This window comes from Calidris pugnax, unplaced genomic scaffold (assembly GCF_001431845.1).
Source record: "Calidris pugnax isolate Ruff unplaced genomic scaffold, ASM143184v1 scaffold42, whole genome shotgun sequence".
Classification (NCBI taxonomy): domain Eukaryota; kingdom Metazoa; phylum Chordata; class Aves; order Charadriiformes; family Scolopacidae; genus Calidris; species Calidris pugnax.
The window spans coordinates 10,226,895-10,246,459 of record NW_015090920.1 but is presented as its reverse complement, the minus strand read 5'-3'; the positions used below and the strand labels follow the sequence as shown (position 1 = coordinate 10,246,459).

The 19,565-nt window shown below is 37.0% G+C and overlaps 1 long non-coding RNA gene across 1 annotated transcript in view; it reads left to right on the top strand.

Moving 5' to 3' along the window:
* Positions 1-8,995: 8,995 nt before the first annotated feature.
* The window catches only part of LOC106892535, a 72,290-nt gene continuing 61,720 nt past the window's right edge, over positions 8,996-19,565 (top strand). Inside the window, exons 1-2 of the long non-coding RNA XR_001412871.1 lie at positions 8,996-9,103; positions 17,564-17,654. This is a non-coding gene — a long non-coding RNA (uncharacterized LOC106892535). The remainder of the gene's footprint in view (positions 9,104-17,563; positions 17,655-19,565) is intronic.

Genomic DNA, 19,565 nt, shown 5'->3' with positions numbered 1-19,565 from the left:
GCAACTTTTGGATGGTTGTAGACTAGTGCAGATCTGAAAGCATTCTGACGTGGTAACGGTGCGATCCTCGCACTCAGTATGAGCCTGCAAATACTCAGCTCCTTTTAAGGGAGCTCTGCAGCTATTGTCATCTTTCAATAGCACAGCTTAAAAGTTAATGTCGGTCAAATCAATGCATTTATATTGTGTTACAACAGATTTAAATGTAGTCCTAAGATTTCATGAGTTCAAAATTGAAGAGACTTCTTTCTTCTACTTACATCTCCTTAGAAGCTGCAGGATTATGTTCTCTTCTGGGACGTCACAGCCTGCCATTTACTTCTAGGTGTTTCTGTTGTGTTTCTCATTTAGTTTTGTCGGATATTGCTAGTTTACTGTTGTTTCTGATTTATATTCGTTTTTTGATAGCAGTCCACGTGGAAAGTTCCTCCACGCTTGACAGCTCAGTTGATAGGACAGCCAGCACCTGAGAAGGACAAGTCCCATTCCGGGGAAAGCTTTTTAGTGGTGCTGAATCTTCTTTGGAAATACAGAGAGGCTTCTCCCTGCCAACCCCTCTTCTGACTGCCTCAGTTTGGTGCTGTTCATCTTAAGACTCTTCCAGTGTCTTATTTGTTGGTGACAAAGTGGGTGGAGGAAGGGCACTGAAATGATAGATGATGAGTGGAAGACAGAGAGTGGATGGGAAGCCTGGCTCAGGTGCAGTACTGGCGGCTCGATGCAGCACACTGCAGTGATTTGATTTGATGGCAATCCCTGTTAGATAGTTAGAAGATTTTCTCGCTTGTCAGTTTGAGTAGAGCTGCCCAGAATTTTTCTGATGGAGTATTTCTCAGTTAGAAAATGCTGATTCATTTAAAGTGAAATGTTTTGTGGAAACGTGACAATCTCAAGAGAATTTCATTAAAAAATGAGAATCTACTACTTTCTAAAAGTGAAAATGGAGCAATTTTCCATTTCAAAAACCCCTCCTTTTTGCAATTTTTTAAGCTTTATATGGTACGTATAGGATTCCGTTGTTTACAAATATAAAAACTGAAGCTGGTGTGAAATATTTTGTTTACCAAAATGAGATGTTTGGAATAATAAAAATATTTTCAGCATTTTATTTCATAAAAAAATTCTGCTTTTTAGTATTTTTTCCATTTCAAATTATTTTTCGTAGAATTCTGTTAAAGTTTAAGTCTCACAATTACTCTCAGAACAAGAAATAAGTTAACCATTCCATTATTGAGCCTTGTAACTGATCCTTGAAAAATACTAGTACCTTTTGTTATTTATGGGATTTCATCTTTCTCAATGTGTTCGACAAAATAGTTCAGTTCAAGGTTTCATGACTCATTTCATATTTTTCCTCTTTGAGGGTGATCTAAAAAATGTTTTGTGGTTATTTTTATAATATCCAGAGGTCACTCTCTTAAATGAAATGGGTTCATAGTAGTTTCACACCAGAGGTTACTTTATGGTTTATTTTCATTTCCATTTCCATGAGGTAGGGGCTCTCCTCATGGGACCTCTCCTGTTGAAGCTCCAGCGTGTCTCACCCAGGTCCTGTTGTTCTTGGTGAGGTGCTTTTAGAGGTGAGACTGTCTATTAGACTTAGTGTGGCTGCGTGTTGAATGTTTTTTTTCCACAAATAGCAAAATTAGGGGCATATCTAGTGAAAACAGAAGGGAATGTTCAGCTTATTGAGCACACACTATGGGCTCAACTATGAAGCTACAGCAGAAGTCATTGCAAAGTCAGTGTTTGCTGGTTATTACTGTGTGCCTGACAGCAGCAGTAGCTGACCTTATGGTGAACAATGACTATAAACTGAAGTATGGTCTTTCCATGGCATAAAGATCTGGAAGGACAACATGAGTTATTCTTTCTTTCTTGCATGAGAAAAAGTTACAATCTAAGGCACAGATACTTCTCGCTTCCCTCTACACTAGCATATTGCTCCAAGGACATTAGGGAGATGGGCTCCATGAGCCATGATATCAAATGCCAGGCATGCTGTGGAGGAATTGGATGCATCATTTGCTTACTTCTGGCACCTCTTTGGATGCCTGGAGAGGAGCTGTGCCATTCCCAGTTTTCTCAGGGGAACTGTAGATTTATTACTCTCTGAGCAGTACCATGTAGCCCTGACTTTAATACTATGAAAACTCTTTCTTAAAAACTATAAATAATTAAGAGACTCTCATAATTAGAGATTATGCTGATCTCAAATACAGCCATTTCTTTTAACCTAAGAATTTTAAAAGGGAATTTTGGTTTTGGCTATACGTTCTTTTTATTCCTTTTTAACTTGGAGCAAAGTATAGCTGAAAACAGGAAACATTCTTATTAAACACCATTGAAGAAGTATTGGTCAAGAAGGATTGGTAGAATTTTCAGCATTTTCATTCATCCATGAGAATAAAATTTTTTTGACTGGCAATATTTCTAGAGAATGGCGTATCTAGCCTTTTCCCCAACAATGTCCCTGCATACTCTATATAATCTGTCCTACTTCCTGGTGTATTCTTTTATTGAATAGAACAGACATATTTAGCTTAAGTTTTCTTTTTAAAAATGATAATTCTTAGTTTCTTTTCTTTCCCTTCCTCTTAGAGTGTCCTTCCTTCTCCCAGTTTTTTGAATAACTGCAGCATATTGTTCCCTTGTTTGTTCATCTGAAAAATAATGGTTTGATGGACTTGCCATTGGCCAGGTACTAGAAGGAAATACTATCTGTAAATCTATCTGTAAACTGAGGGGAGGTGCTTAAGGGAGATACTTAAAATACTTTTATTATTTCTTCTTACATCTAAGTAGAGAGGCAAATGAGTTAGTTGAGAGCATCACTAGGCTAATGTAGCCTTATTGAAATACTGCTAATGGCTGGAAATGTTCAATGAGAACGTACAAAATACTTGCAAATTTGGACTATGATAATATGGCTTATGATTGTGTTTATAAATGTTTGGAAGAGCTGTTTCTAACTCTGAACTTCTAGGTTCTTGGTGGCATTTCAATTTCTATTAAGAAATATGTGAATGTTTATTGTGTTTCTCTTATTCTGGCGTATTTATAAAATGTGATTTTGTGTTTGCTCTTGTTTAAGATGGCTTGGATGTGTGAGGCTGGATCATGCAACCTGCTCATGTAAGACACAGCTTCTGCTCTGAATTTGAATATCGTACATGAGAGAGTGTAGTTTTTCTATGTGAGTTTGAACCAAAGAAAATATGTTTCCCTATGTCAAAGGATTAAATTGATTGCAAAGATAATATCTTCTAAAGTGGCATTTATGATCTTATCCTTTTATCACTTTCAAAGATATTTGTGCCACTATCTTTTGTTGTATGTTTATAATCCATGCAATGAAACTAAATTAGGAAATTAATAAGGCCATTCCCCTCCAATTTGATCTGCAGTGGGTCAAATTTATAATGAATAGTGTTTTGCAAGGAAGTGATGGTTTAAAGTCCATAGAAAAACAACTTCGCTAATGCTGCTCAATTCAAGATGTGAGAGTTATATGATACATCTTTTAATTGCTTTATTTAATGAACTAATACAAAGACACCCTGGAAGCTAATAAATAAAATATGTTTATTTAAATATGTTTGTTTATATATATTCTGCTTCGCTTTAATATCAATTAACAACATTCCGTGTCATATTATGTATTTTGGTCTTTTAGGTGAACTAAATTAATTATTTGAGCTGGTTGTAGAGTTTAAGTACAATACTTCTACTTAAAGGATAAAGGTAAATCCCTTATCATATTATGTATTTTGGTCTTTTAGGTGAAGTAAATTAATTATTTGAGCTGGACGTAGAGTTTAAGTACAAGTCAAATACTTCTACTTCCAGGATAAAGGTAAATCCCTTATAAAAAATCCTTAGAAATGCTGACTTCAAAATAAATTTTGCAGTGATATTATGCAGGAATAATAAAGTATATGAAATTTAACAGTAAAAGTATACAAATAACTTTTAAATATTGATAAATATTCTTAAGACAAACAAAGTATTATGCAGGAATAATAAAGTATATGAAATAAAATTAACAGTAAAAGTATACAAACTATTATGCAGGAATAATAAAGTATATGAAATTTAACAGTAAAAGTATACAAATAACTTTTAAATATTGATAAATATTCTTAAGACAACGAACAAAGTATCTGAAGTGCTATATTAAAAGAGAAGTGTTTGCATCAAGATATTTCTCATTTATTTGGTAGTCAGTTTCATATCATGTCATCTGTTAACATCAAATATATGCAATACTTAAGGTCTTCAGCATGGCTACACAATTATTTCTTTAGTGTGAACTTACCAAATAAACTTAATATTCCCCTTGGGATAAATTAGTGTGAATCTGAGCAGCCCTGCCTGGTTAAGCAGGTCCTCTCTATGGTCATCTTGTTGTGGAGGTACTCCTGAAAAGTAGTAAAACATGGGATCAGTCACAGGGAAGTGGAAGATATCAACCTATCTGGAATATAGGCAAATCTGGGCAAGACTTGTTTGTTAGCCTTGCTCTGGACATACCAATATTTCTTAAGGTATTTAGTTGGAAATGTCAGATTTCTTTAGGTAGTTTGTGCTGTATTTGCGTCTGTTATTTGATCACATATGGGTGAGGGAAGAACCTTTGCAACTGATACGGAAAGGTTAGGAATGGCATTACCTACATAACCTTACCAAAGTGTGTGTGTGTATTATTATATTATATAATAAATATTATTGCATATTTATTATATTGTATTTTAAATATATATGTATATTCATATAAAGAGCTATTGATAGTCTTCAGTTCAACTGAACTAAAAAATTACATGCTTAAATTGTGTGTATTAACTTAGTGCCAATGACCCAGGTCCATAAACTTCAGGTCCATAAACTTTCTTTGTTTGTATTTTAGATAACTTCATTGTAAAAAACAGAGAAAATGCTTTGATTACACTGGAAGTAGGGACTGGGGAGGGTGGGGAGTGGGGATTGGAAGTTGAGTGTGGGGTACATTCCCCACAATTCACATACAGTACTCCTCACGCTAGGCTCTGGATAAAAAGCATAAAAAGAAAGCCCTCTTCTTGATTAAAAAAAATAAAAACATAAAAAGAAAGCCCTCTTCTTGGTTTAAAAAATAAATAAAAAGTAAAAAATTGTGCTAATTCTCCCTTTCTTAAGACTTTAATTGTGGAGCTATTTTATAAGTTTTCATACTGTTAAAATTTTAGTGTCCTTGGTATACATGATATAGTGTCAACAATATGCTGTAGTCATTATTGCAGTGGTTTAATAGGCGTTGTTTTATCATTTATTAGTGATATTTTCTCAGGTTTTTTTTCTTAATTCTCTATGATGCTTTTGGTACTTCTTCTACGTAGAATTTCTATGGGGGTAAAAAACCCACAAAACTTCAGAGTGTATGCAACCTAATTTGTGAAGGCCAGAATATTATTGCCAAAGCACATATGGGTGATTAAAGCTGGGTATGTGTTTTGGTACCTTGTGAGTCAGTATCTGTGCAGATAGAATTTGCCATAGAGTATGGCAGAAAGAATTGGACAGCTGAATTATATGAACCTGGTGTGATTTAATCACTGTTCAGTTGCAAGAAAATTGTTGATATTAGCAGATGCCTATGCTCACCAATAGATCTAAATTTGTTTGTAAACTGGTATGGATGGTCTTGTTTTGGAAAGGCAGCTAACAGTAAGCAGCTGTTCAGGCCCCACTGCAATTTCCCAACAAAACACACGGGACTTTATTGTTCTTTCAAGACTTCTCAGCTGGATGAATTTATGCCATAAATTAATAACTGCAGGCATCCATGCTTGTACCACAGTCACTGTGAATAATTGATAGTGCTTACAAGTTTTGATGATTTAGTATCTGGGCAGGCAAATATGCAGAATGTCATATGTTTTTTTAGGCAAAGATTTATTTAAAGACTGAAATTTACTGGGATCTTCAAAATGATAAATTCAGTGCAAAAATATTTTAAGAAAGCATTGTTTGTCCTTCTGTTTCAAGTGTACTATCGTATTCTAAAGGCACAGTCATTCCAGTAGCAGAAAGCACGTTGTGTAAATGCTATGAACATCATATCATCTTGTAACAGGATCCCTTGTACACCAGCTGCGGTGTTCAATTAGGTATTTTGGGGTTTAAGGGTCATGTAGAAGTAGTTTGTGCTGCTTTCCAGTTGACTTTCCACAAACGGTATGCTATTTGATGTACATGACTGTTACTTATTGGTTCTCTTATCTGCAAAAATACATGCTCAGGTACAAGTGCCCTGCAGTTACTCTCCTAGGAGGAAGAATTGCTTCTGCTCGATAATGCAATGCTGACCAACTCTTTGGAGCCCGCCAAAACTGCTGTTATTAATCTTGGGAGTTTCTTCATTTGCAGTTTATGTTTAACCTTGATCTGCTGAGCACAGATTGTTCAATATCATCCAGTAATCATGAGGTTAGTTTGGGAAACTAGTATTGCATAACACTGTAAGGATTCACCTAAGCTGCATCTCCCACTATTTCCCTATGTGTGCTCTCTGCCAGGCTCCAGTGTGGCAGTGGCAGGTTTTATCTATAGGAATGGTCTCCTTTTTTTTTTTCTAAATTTATTTATGTGCCTTGCACATAAATGTCTCTGAAGATGAACAGGAGTAGTTTTCTGGGTGTGGTTCTCTGATGGTATGCAGAAAATATTAGGCAAGGTTACTTAGTCTGCTTCCTCCTATATGAGCTAAATCAAATTTGTCCCATAGGTTTCCTGAGATGGAATGAATTTTCATTTTCCATTCTTAGCTTTTTATTCTCATCTTGGCCGTAATTCTTCTAGCAGTCTCAGACATTATTGAAAGCACCGCGTCACAAAAAATATGCTGGTTAAAGCTCAAAGGTTACTTGTACGCTTATGCTACAGTACTTTTACTGATGAAAAAAGCTAATGAAACACTAACTTTAAAATAGAAAGTTTCCTGGTTATACAAATGAATACAGTTTTGGTGGGAAGAAATCACTGTTCTCTATCAGCATTTCCACTTGAGAAACGTTGTGGCTCTCAGTGTTTCCCATATCTACCAGCCATTGTGGTTCTGAGTGTGAATGTTCTGCAGATAAGATGTTTACATATGAAGTTGTCCTGGTTTGGGGTAGAGTGGAGCCAAGTTTATGTTGAGTGAGAGAGGCTCTGGATTACCCTTGTTGCTGTGGGGCCAGGTGGCTAGGTTGTTTACCCCATGGATGGGTCACACCTGTGGGGAGGAGTGGACAAGTCAGATGACCCAAAACTGACCACTAGGGTATTCCATCCCACCTTCCATGCTCACTATAAAAGCTGAAGCATCAAAGGGCTAGGCATCTTCTTCGATACCTTGGCTTTTTTGATGGCTCTTGTTCTTCAATGACTGAGGAGACCCTGTCAGTTCATCTACCTTTGACCCTGGTCTGTGGGTTCCTGAACTTCCCCGGTACCTGCTACCTGACGTCATCCTGGGAGCTAGATACAGTTTTGTATATATTGTATCTATTTCATTACTTCCTTTTTTATTTTATTATTAATATTTGATTAAAGTAGTTCAGTTTTTCCTGAACTTATAAATCTCTTCTTCCTCTCCTTAGAGCGAGAGGTTGGGGAGAGCATCTGTAATTTTATCATTGGGCAACCCGACCCAAACTGCAACAAATGTTTGCTTTGTTTTGCATCTGTGGTACAAAAGGAAACTTGAAAAATGTCTTCCTTTTGCAATTTTCTTTTATTTATGTTTGTTTAATAATGCTAAATTTACAGTTCATTTTTTTAAATGCTGCTACTTTCCAAAGAGAAAAAACGAACAGTGGGAATGTGTTTTCAGCTCTGATTTTTCAGAGACGGAAAAAGAAAATGGCCATTTTCAGTGATCAAAATGATGCTTGCTTTGAGGAAGCAACAGAGACTACTTATGAAAAATGATTAAAACAGATTTTGAAAGCAAACAAACAAAAGTAAGGCTGAAAAATATGTGTTCTTGTCAGCATGTAGCCTGAGTTCAATTCGTTAAAATACTTTCTAGCACTAGGAAAGTGCAGAGAAACTGAGTTAATGTTCTAATTAAAGCCTTGACACTTATCTGGGAAAAAGGATCTTTTACTTGAAAGATGATTTCATGACCAGAAGCTACATCCAGGTTAAAAGCCATCTAGATTAACAGAGCAGACACTTTGCTTCTGTTTACAGGGTTGGTGCTCTGCTGGAGCAATTGATGAGAGACCAGTGTTAATAAGCAATTTTTTGACAGGAAACTGTACAGCAAGTTGAGTGCAAGTCAAGATATGGTTTATAAAAAAAACACTGACAAGTAAGGATTATTTTTAAATGGTAACAAAAAAGAAAAAAAAAAAAGAAGCTAAAACTGAGTGTCCTCCTGTGTCTCAGTTCTCATGAACTATTCCAATATGTTTTAGGAATCAGTAGGTATCTCTAGAAAAAACTAACAGAGCGCACAATCAACAGCTAAAAGGGAAAAAAAGTATTTGCTTTTACTGCCTTATGCCGTGGCACTTCAGGGTTGAATGTGCTCCTATAACTGCCATCATTGTAATTCGGATGTATCATAAAATCACGGGGTGGTTTGGGCGGGAGGGAACCTTTAAAGATCTAGTCCAACTCCTGCCATGGGCAGGGACATCTTTCACCAGATCAGGTTGCTTAAAGCCCCATCCAGCCTGACCTTGCACGCTTGAAATGATGGCGCATCCACAACTTCTCTGTGCAACCTGTTTTGCCTGTATCTCACCATGTTAATCATAAAAAATGTCTTCCTTACATCCAATCTAAATCTACCCTCTCTGTTTAAAATAGTTGTTCCTTGTCCTGTCACTACAAACCTTGGTAAAAAGACTCTTATCTGTCTTTCTTATAAGCCCTCTTTATATATTGAAAAGTTGTAAAATGGTCTCCCTAGAGCCTTCTTGTATCGAAGCTGAGCAACACCAACTTTCTTGGCCTTTCTTCACAGGAGAGGTATTCCAGCCCTCTGACCATTTTGTGGACGTCTTTGGACCTGCTCTAAGAAGTCCTTTTCTGTCTTCTGCTGGGGGACCCAGAGCTGGACGCGGTATTCCAGGTGAGGTCTCATGAGAGTGCAGTAGAGGTGGAGAACTACAAATTTAGAGAAGTTATAGGACTGGGACAGAGATATGATGTTGATTGGAGCTTTATATGTCACAGGTGAGTACACTGAAAGGGAGATTAAGTAGGATTGGGGATTACCTGCCATGATGAAGAAGTCTGGCCATTTTGTCACACAGCTGTTGCTCTCAAATGTTCCTCAGAAACTTTAGAGAGATAATACATTTAAAAGTGATGGTACCAGATAACTCATTCTCCTAATCACCCACTTTTCCTTATCCCTTCAGTGATAATATTAGAGACTTGATTTAAAAAAAAAAAAAAGGAAATATTAATTTTCTAATGGATATAAAGTATATATGCTAATGCAGATCTGTAATAGTGCAAGACTATGGAAATAAAGGGTTTGGGAAAATTGTTTAAAAGGGCAATTTAGATTGCGGCTACTTTGGCTGTATCTCAACAGTCAAAGAGAGCAGAGAAGTCAGCAAACGCAGTAGAACAGTGTCTGGAGAAAGGAGTACATTTTTTGAAATAGATTTACTTTGTGGATATCAGAAAGTAAAGAGCTCGCTTATCTTTATAGATTGAAGAAAGGATCTCAATTTGAGCTGATCAAGAGCTAATCAGATCAATGAGCCAGCCCAAGAATGGCATACTGAATTGAACGGGCTGTTGAAGCAAGCAGCTGTGTACATTGTAGTACAAGAGCTGCATGCTTCAGCAAAAGCCTTTCCAACATCATACAAAGTTAGCCGAGTATCTTATTTGAAGAGTCTGACTCTCAATCCAGAGAGAAAGGAGTTAGCTCTGTTGGTTGCAATGAATAGACTGCACCACTTGCATGGGCACCTGGCACAGACAGTAGTAGATGATATTTTCGTATCAGGAGTGGAAAATAACCTTTATCTGGTCATAAATTGATATCCCAGTGTTCAGATACTTACATTTAAGTGTTTGTCAAAGTACATAAAGCTCCTATATTTGACTCAGTTGAACTAAGAGCCTTTATTAGAAAATCATCTGATATACTATCTTTTATTAACGTAAGAAAGCTCTTAAAGTCACTGACAGTTATTCTTTTCTACAAATGACTGCTGTAAGTAAGTATGTGTCATATGTAATAAAGTGTTGCTAAAGGTTGTTCTCATGAGATAATTTTTGCTATCTTTATTTCACTATTACCAAAAAGGTTATCTGATGAGCTCTTTGGGTCAAGGACTGCAGACTGCAAGATCTCTGGATACATTGGGCAACTATCCAGTTCTACTTCTTAGCCCTTCAGATTCATCTGAAAGGTTATAGATGATAGCTAATTCTTGTTCTATAATGATTTTATGTTAATATTATTGGAGAAGAAGAAAAGTGTGTGGTTTGTGTGTCCTGGTGTGTGTAAAGATACACCTGCATATTGATGTGTGAATGTTTTGAAGGAAGAATGGTTGCTGAAACTAGAAGTCTGGTATGTGTCTGGTATGTATTCCTAGAGAAAAACAGACAGAAGCCAGATATCTGCATTGCATGTACTCTAATATGATTTAGTTTGCAATGACCCTATGAAATTAACCTAGCTTTCTTTAATAGGGATATGATTAATACTGTGTTATTGGAATCTGTCATTGTTGTGCAGCAGGTGCACCAGCTAGTGGTTTAGTCAGCTGGAATTGTAAGAAGGTGTGTGTAAGGCAAGCACTATTGCTACAAGCTCCCTGCATTCCTGCCCAGTTAGGATATGATGCTCAGAGGGGTCCGGTATCCCAGCGGGAACTGAGCTTTTTATTATCCTGCTGGAATATCTGCAATGAGATGTAAAGCAGTGGATAGTGAGGCTGTGTAGAGAACTCTTGCTGTCATCTGAATTACCAGTTACAATCAAAGCTTTTAAGATATTCATCCCAGTACCCTAAACAGATCCTCCCCACAAATGGGTGTCTGTGCCAAGTGATGCTTAAGACACTGGGGCAACTTTGAGATTATTGTACTGGGTGGGGGTTTCCGGTATGAATTTGCCCATAGAAGCTAATTAAAGACTAAGATAAAGAGTGACTTCAGTAATCATAGTAATAATTTTCATAAGCAACCCTTCCCTGTCAGCCACATTTGGTAGCTGTATCTAGGTAATCTCTGCAACATGGATCTCTCTCAGACTGTTCAAATTGTTCGTATGCCATTTTGAGATATCATTCATGCACAGGATTCATTCTAGTATTCTTCATCACCTCATTCTCTGCTCCTCTCTGGATCTCTCCATGGCTGATTTCTCTGTGTTCTCTATATTTTCTGTGCCAGTATCCAACAGAGTTGTGTCCATAATCATCAGCAAAGTAAATCCAGGATGAGATAGATGAATATCAGCTTTTTTTCCATCTGAATTATCCATATTATGTGCAGATCATTGTATTTAAAGTACATTAACATTCTATTGAATAAATTTTTATTCAATGGTTCTTTTCTTAATTACTATCTGAAAAAGGAAGAAAAAGAATATCAAATGAAATATGGCTAGAGATACACATGTATGTTCCAATTAAGGTCTGTCAGGATCTGTTAAGATACTGCTTATTATTAGCCAATATGTGGATAATGAACATGTATTTGCTCCAATGAAATGGAGCTGAAAGATTTAATATTCTATTTAATATTTATTTCAAGATCTTTGCACATAGCCTCTTCCCCATAGAAGGGAAGAGTTTGATCTCTCTGTTGTTGGATCGCAATGTGGCATTGAGGAAGTCTGGGCAGAGAACAAAAATTAAATGTCATGGAGGCTTTCAGGACTTCAATTCAGAATTTAAGGAGTTTTTAAAGATCTATTCCTATGCAGAAGCTACCTTGAAGGAGGGGATTCCGTGCAGTTCTCCATATTGTCTGCCAGAGAGCAAGGCAGGCTGATTAACAGAAAGTCAAGATACATTTGCATCAGAGACATATCTGCTTTCCAAAAAAAAGTGCAGCATCTAAGTTGATTTTAATATCTGGAAGTGGTGTTGGTTTAGGATGTGTGTCTACCAATGCTCTAGTTCAGTTTAGGGGTGCCCTCTTACAGTGTATCTCGGTCACATCTACTTAAGCGTGTCCTTGCCCATGGCAAGGGGATTGCAACTTGATAACCTTTAAGGTTGCTTCTAACCTGAGCCATTCTATGATCTTGGAGAGCATGGTCTGTATTCTTGGCATACGGAAGTAAAATAAAAGACGTGCTCCACAAGCACACCTTATAACTGTCAGCCCCTACTGGGCAGCCATTCTACATAACTGGGCTGGCCAGAAGTAAAATCTGCCAAAAAGCTTGAAGTCAGGCCATCAGCTCCTTGCACAATACCTTTTTTGCTCTGGAGATCTCCTCCTGTATGTGGACTTAATACTGCACATACAGCTTTCCTTCACTGGAGACTTACTGCTACTCCAAGCCCATTGCAGACAGCAGCCCGCTAGCGAGGCTGCGTGGTGGGATATGGCTGCACTATTTGACACTGCTTGTATTTACTCTGCTGAGGATGGAGCAGTCAGGGGACACATTTGGATCCGTATAAAATTTTTAAAAGGCCAAATCCAACACGATATTGAAGTAAGTTTCAATAGACTTCTATTGAGCATCCACTAATCAGACTGCAAAGAACTGCTGTGTCACAGTATAGCATATCAGAACAACACAGAAGCATGTCAGGAGGACAGATATTATTATGTTTCATCTTCTTTAATGCCAAGATAGTGGAAAAAATATCTAGCACTTAGTTTACTGAGGATGTTCCAAATATGCATACAGGAAAAAACTAATTTTTAAATGTATTAATTTTTTTAATTAATTTTATAAAGTTGGTTAAAGCTTATTTATTTTCCACTCCTCATAAGCCTCACCAAGCTTTATCAAGCACACACATACACATCTGTAGCCAGCGTTGTTTGAAATTTTCCCATGCATGTAAACATTCTAAAAAACATTTTAAGCAATACAAAGTAATTATAAAACTTCTGTGGGATACAATGCAAAACTGTTTCATTCATAACTGATGTATTGTAGTATGAATTAACAGAAGATCACTTCAATTTTTGGAAATGGATGGATTAAAGACTCTGTAGAGCTTCTGTTCTATAGTTTGCAAGTCTACATTTATAATTTTTTCTAATGAATTATCACATTATAATTGTTTTTGGGAATACAGTTTTTCAAATGTTAAAACCCAGCAGAAGCCATTTTTGACTAAGCCAATCCAAGTTGCAGCACGAAAAGAATAGGGGAAGTTAATATATTTCTACAAAGATATAGCACTTGGAAAGAATAATTACCTGTGAGAGAGATTTCTAGGAGTGTGTGCATGAACCCTTCAAGGTAAGCACTTCCTCCTTCAGGAGCTTCAAATAAAATACAAAAAAAGAAAGAAAATCCTGTTACAGAGGTAGACTCTCTTCCAGTCAGAGAGCTCATTACAAAGCCTACCAACTTTCCCCCCCTACCTGGAAAGCTTTACATCTATTCCTTTGACTGAATGAAATCCCACAAAAAATTCTCACCTGTACATGACTGTTCAAAATAGCCTTTGCTAAGCCAGAATGTCATCAATGAATCTTGTGTTAGAGGCTCGGGATATGATTTTGGTGTCCTCTTTTTAGGCTGCATTTTTCTCTAATGGAATTCCATATTATGTTGGGTTAACTGGGGTGGATCACACTTAACAATATTCACCCTACCACTTCTGCAAAGCTATGAAATTTGGGTTACTATGCAAAAGCAGCATTCTGTCATGAAATTATTATGCTATTATATATTTTTTCTAAAATACTGACAAAAATTCCAAGGGCTTGGCAGAAGAAAGTAGTATTTGCAGAAGTGTTAAAGGAGACAATACTTTTAATATTTAATGAACTGTAAAATAAATTTAAACAAGAAAGCGATATAGCTGCACTGCTTGGGAAATATACTTTCATTTAGTTAACAAAACTCTATCCTAAGGAAGAAAGAAGTAATTCTATTTGGGAGAAAAAAATATCTAGTAGTTTTCACACACTTGGTTCAACTCAGGTTAATCTTTTTAGTGAGATGTTATTTTTCAGACACTGAGACTATTGTAGCTATGTCATAAGCCATGTTACCTTAGCAATTACATTATAGAATAGTAGGATGTACTTCCCTAAGGTTTTGAAGAAAAGCTTCTCAGCAAGGCATCTGCAGTGGAAAAAAATACTCAATACTGTAATCACAATGGAGTCACAGGTAGTGACACTCCAGTGTGAACCACGGCTTGTCTGCTTTGCCTCAGCCTTTAAAGCGAGCACATCTTCAGTACCTGTCTGCAGAGCTAAATCAATTCCCTGTGAAATACATGAACATCCGCTTCTGAAGCCCTAAATGCAAAGGCACAATATTTGTGGCTCTGGTTTGGGGATCTCAAGCCTACTGTGGAGGCTGCGGGCGGCTGCGCAGCGGTTCCCTGAGGCAGGTTCTCGGCGACAAAACGCTGCTTTGTGGCTCTGTTCCCATTGGGTTTGTGAAAGGGGAAGAAAAAGGCACTTTCTGCAGCTACACCAGCTTATATCAATACAAAAATGCTTTTTAAAGTGATCTCAGATACTGTATTGTGTCCCCTGAGATAACTGAAAACACAGCAGTAGCTCTGTGCTGAAAGTATGGATTTTTGAAGAAAATTGTGTAGAGAAAGGAAGTCAAATGCCTTCAAAACCAGCTTGATGTTTGAGGGGTTTGCATCTTCATTCACTCTGCCTGTATTCTAGCCGGTAGTGGAAGTTACTGGTCGTGTTAACAGTTTGAACCCCTTTACAGAAAAATACAAAATCTCCATTAACGTCCACTTTGCTTTCTCAGTCTCACTGTTGCTCTTCATGGTCAAGGTCAGCTCTTGCCCCGTTCAGGTTTCTGATATCCAATCAGTGGCATTTTGTATTTTTCACTGTGTAATGTAGTTCACATGTCTTTATTTTTGGCTTTTCTCTCCATCATCGTTGTTGGGCTCAGTGCACACAGGTCATGTTTCTGAAATAAAGCCTTCAGCCTTTCCCCGACTTTAAGCTGGGATACTCAGATGAGTTTTCTAAGATGCCCTAAGCCTAATACTCTGTCTGGAAAACTGTATGCTTTCTAACCTGAGTTTCATCTGAATGTGGGTTTCCATTGCTTTACTCTGTCCCTCTGTAATTCCTAGTTAATCAATTTTCAGTCCTAATGCATGCACCAGCTGTGATGGGGACAAGGTTCTGTGGGACCTGGAGGAGGAATGCTGGCTTTTGTGGCTTACAAAGGATCTGACAAGGAATTTTCCTGTTTGACCTTACAGAAACTGTGGTGGGAGAGTCCATGATATGAAACCAGGTCTGAATTACAGACATACACTCGTGTAGCCTGACTCACTTGATTTTCACTGTTTTGGGGTTTCATCCCCACACCCTGTCTGTACCTTGTGTTGAGGATTAACAGTCTTCACTTTTAAGGGATAAAATAATGGTTACTGAGCTGCTTAATAGAGGACGCCTTTCGGTACTCTTTTTAAATCCGGTATGGAACAATCATCAAAATCACACAACCCAGATCAGGTTTTGATTTTGATTGAAGATTTTGATTGAAGAATTTTATTTGTTGTGCTAACTGTGGCTAATATTTTTGTTTAATAATGGACTGAGTAATGCACTAAATTTTTTAATCTGCAAGCAAATAAAAAGATACTCTAGAATCTAGAAAAGAAAAAAAAAAGATACTGTAGAATTCCTCTTTCACTGATTTTAATTGCAGGTTGCAAACATGTAAAAATAGTTGGGTGTAAATGACAGGTAAAAGATGAGTCAAACCCAATTTACAGGAGCAAGGTCAATTCAAACTCAGATTTTGTGTCAGAATTTGGTAGATGTTTCCATAAGGAATCATTCACTGGTCTTGATATGCTTACTTTGCATGTATATAGTTGCAAGTCCTTACTTGTATACTCATATGTAAATCTACAGACATATATATAAGGACATTTATATAACTTGCACACAGGTGACAAGATAGGTGTGTGCCCAGTTCCTAAGTAGTACCGGTGAGCTGACAGCACAGTGTTCCCCGTGGAAATGTCGGCGGATTTCAAAGCACTGCTCAGCACCTGCCATTCTGTGGCTGGTGTGCTCAGGAAGTACCTTCCCAGACTTAATTGTTGTTGTTTTGTTTTTGTTTTTTTTTAACAAAACACATATTCATGTCCAGGTGAATGACTTTTTCCTCTCACATCTTAGTATTCATGACAGAAGGCTTACTTGCCCATCTTGCGTATATCGGCATACTTGGCAATCAATGAGCATTTTAGGAAGCAAGGAAGGGGAATGCTTTTTCAAAGGACAGCATTTCCTAAATGAAATAAACGAATGCAGGAGCACTGTAGGATATTGATGTGCAGTTATACCACACATTGCACAGATGTGCAGATACATCTGGACGACTCCGCTGACTCTCCAGGCCAGCTGTGAGGCAGTGCCACTCCAGAAGCCATGCAACTCTGGCAGCTTAGACTTTATTCAAAGTAAATTTACTCTGCATTTACTGCCCAGAGGAAAGGGAAGCCTACCAATCTTTGTTAAAGAGAATATACCCTGATTTTTCTTTTCATGGAAAGTATTGTTATGCAAGAGAAAAGCCACTGATTATTTTTTTTGTTGGTCACATTATAAAAGCAGGTCCTAACAGTGAATCTCTTGCTGCTGTCATTAAGGGAAGACAAATACAAGTATGAACACTGCCATGCTGGGACTCAGCAGCACCATTCTGGAAAAACACACAAGACCTATTTTAATCTCTGCTGTTCCAGTGTCATTTAGTTCATTTAATCAAATAGTGGAAGTCAAGATACATAACACTACTCGCAGCTAATATATTTGGCAAAACGCTGCTACAGCCTGTTCAAAATGTTTTAAGCAGTTAAGCACACAAAGGGTATATAAAAGGGCATATACTTAAATGGGTACATAAATTAGATTTAAGAACATGTAGCTCTACAGATTTTGGAACGCTTGTTAAACTGCTTCTTTCTCTGTTAATTAAAAGCTTGCATTGCCAGTTGTGTCCCCATTTATTAAAGTGCTCTAGTGATTAGAACCTCTCCATGAACAAATAAATATAAGCAATGTTCACATATAAAAATATGTATGTGTGTATATATATAGATATATTGCATATATCTATTAAAAAATGTCATTTGATAAGATAACTCCTTACTTAGTAATCTGCCACCAAATACTAATCTACTAGAATGTTGTTTCTGAAATGTTTCTGCTAATGAATTGCTTTCTTATACAATCTCCACAATATAGTCTGATGCAAGATTCTCTATACAGATACAAAGCTACACGCATTTTTGCTAAGAATGTTGTTCCACATATTCTGTAACTGCACTGTGTTTTAAACATTTTTGAAGTGTACAATAATTTGTATATCACAATTAGAAGTAATTCTCTTTTTCTTGTTTTCCTCCAGAATACAGAAGAATAAAGGTAGAATATATCTCATGATACCAAGCTACTGTGTTATACGCAGACACTGTGGGCTCCAGCACTCATCTTTCCAGGTACATTCATAAAAGTATGATAGCCGTGGATCTGGTTTATGTTTAGCAAAACACACTGCAATATGTGTGATTTGTGTGTCATATTCTAAAGAACAGGAAAGCATTCAGTTCCTGAGCAAAGGCTTATGGTGCCTTGTGCTTCATATGTGATGAAAAAGGGTGATCAAAAGATGGTAGTTATTGTAACATAGTGGTGTTATTTATGAATACTAGACCTCTCAACTCCTTTTTTGTGTGTGTGGTTTGTTGGGGTTTTTTTTCCCAAGTGTCTCAGCTGGAAGATAAAGAGATGGGCTCATGCTGGGAAGTCAGTGGAGATAACCAGCACAGCAATACCGTGGATATATACTGAAGTGTTAGATATAAACGTGCTGCATGCTCAGGTCTGTCCTTGTCGTTAATTTTCAGCAATGGGGCTACAGACCAGCCTATGTAAACACAGTGACCCAGTTCCCATGTTATCTGCCTTACAATTAGTATTTTTTGAATGCTTTTAGAATTGATTTAAAAAAAGAGGTATAATAACATCTTTCTGCACTCAAAGAATACCTTGCTTATACCTTACTGGACTTAGTAGAAGACACTTTACATTATTATCTTAAATGCAATGACATAGAGATTAGCTGGACATTTTTCATTTTCCTGGTGTAATTCACCTTCCACATTTAACATCTTAAAACTGAGGATTTTGCCATTTCCAGAGTTGTTCTTTGACCAAGTAATTTATTGTCTGGCTCTTCAAAAAGCTGATATCACCAGAATTTGTCATTAATGGCATTACTATCTGATTTTCTTTTCCTCAAGGTTTCTTCATAAAACCAAAGACAAATTCATTTAAGACAACATCTTAGTCTCAGTTTCACTGCAAGAAAAAAGTTGTCATTTTTCTAGCTGAGAATATAAAGTCCAGTTCTGTCCTGATATATTAAGTTATGCAAGTAGAAGTGAAATTTCTGGGCATAACCAAGGGCAGAGCTTGGTTCCATGTAGTTCAAGATAGAATTTACAAAAATAACTCCGGGATTTTCCATCTGCTTGGTATTAAGGAGCACAACACCCTCTGTCCCTCTAAGCTTAGGTCTGTTGGTTATGATTGCTTATTACTTAACGGTATCTTGTGAAAGACTCAGTTACCTTAATGCTGGCTTGAGGTATAAATGTCTATGTAGGTAAGTGGGAGATAAGACACAGCCTCTGTTTTGCTGATTTAGTCCTGATATACTAACAACATTGTCAGACATGCTAATTCAAATATTATAACATGGAGAAAAGCAAATAAACTTGGTTAAAAATCCAGAAATTTTAGAACAGCAAAACATATACTTCCATATATGTGCATCTGAGAAAACTGGCAAAAACCATACCCATTTAGTGTTAAAGCTACAACCGGCTCCTTTTAATTTCAAGTGATACTAAAAACAATTTTCTTCCATTTTTCGGTGTCCATCAACAGTCTCATGTTGCATCCAAAGCACTGTTCTTGTAATTTTAGAAGAGTCTAGCCCTGTTCCCAGGCCACGACACCTGGTCTGCAAGGTATGTGGTCATAAAAGTGGCAGAAGACTGAAATAAAAGGCCTCTTGGAGGAAGAGAAAGAAAGGTTTTGAAGTAACTGTGAGAGTAATTTTAATGAACAAGGTAGGAGAAAACTAAGAAATCTTATATGGAGGCATTTTGCTCTCACACTGCTTTCTCAAATTTCCTAAATCATATCTTTCATAAGAAGGAGTGGGGAGATGCATTTTTGTAAGAATTAGTTATTCAGGAAACTGTTTGAGTCCACTTAATGAAAATGTGAGAGGCAGTCCTAGTGGCATAGCTGTTTCAAATTACTCTGGGGGTGCAAATAATTTCTTTTTTTTTTTTTTTTTTTGGCGAATAATCCTTTTTTCTTTTTTCCCTGTCTTTTGT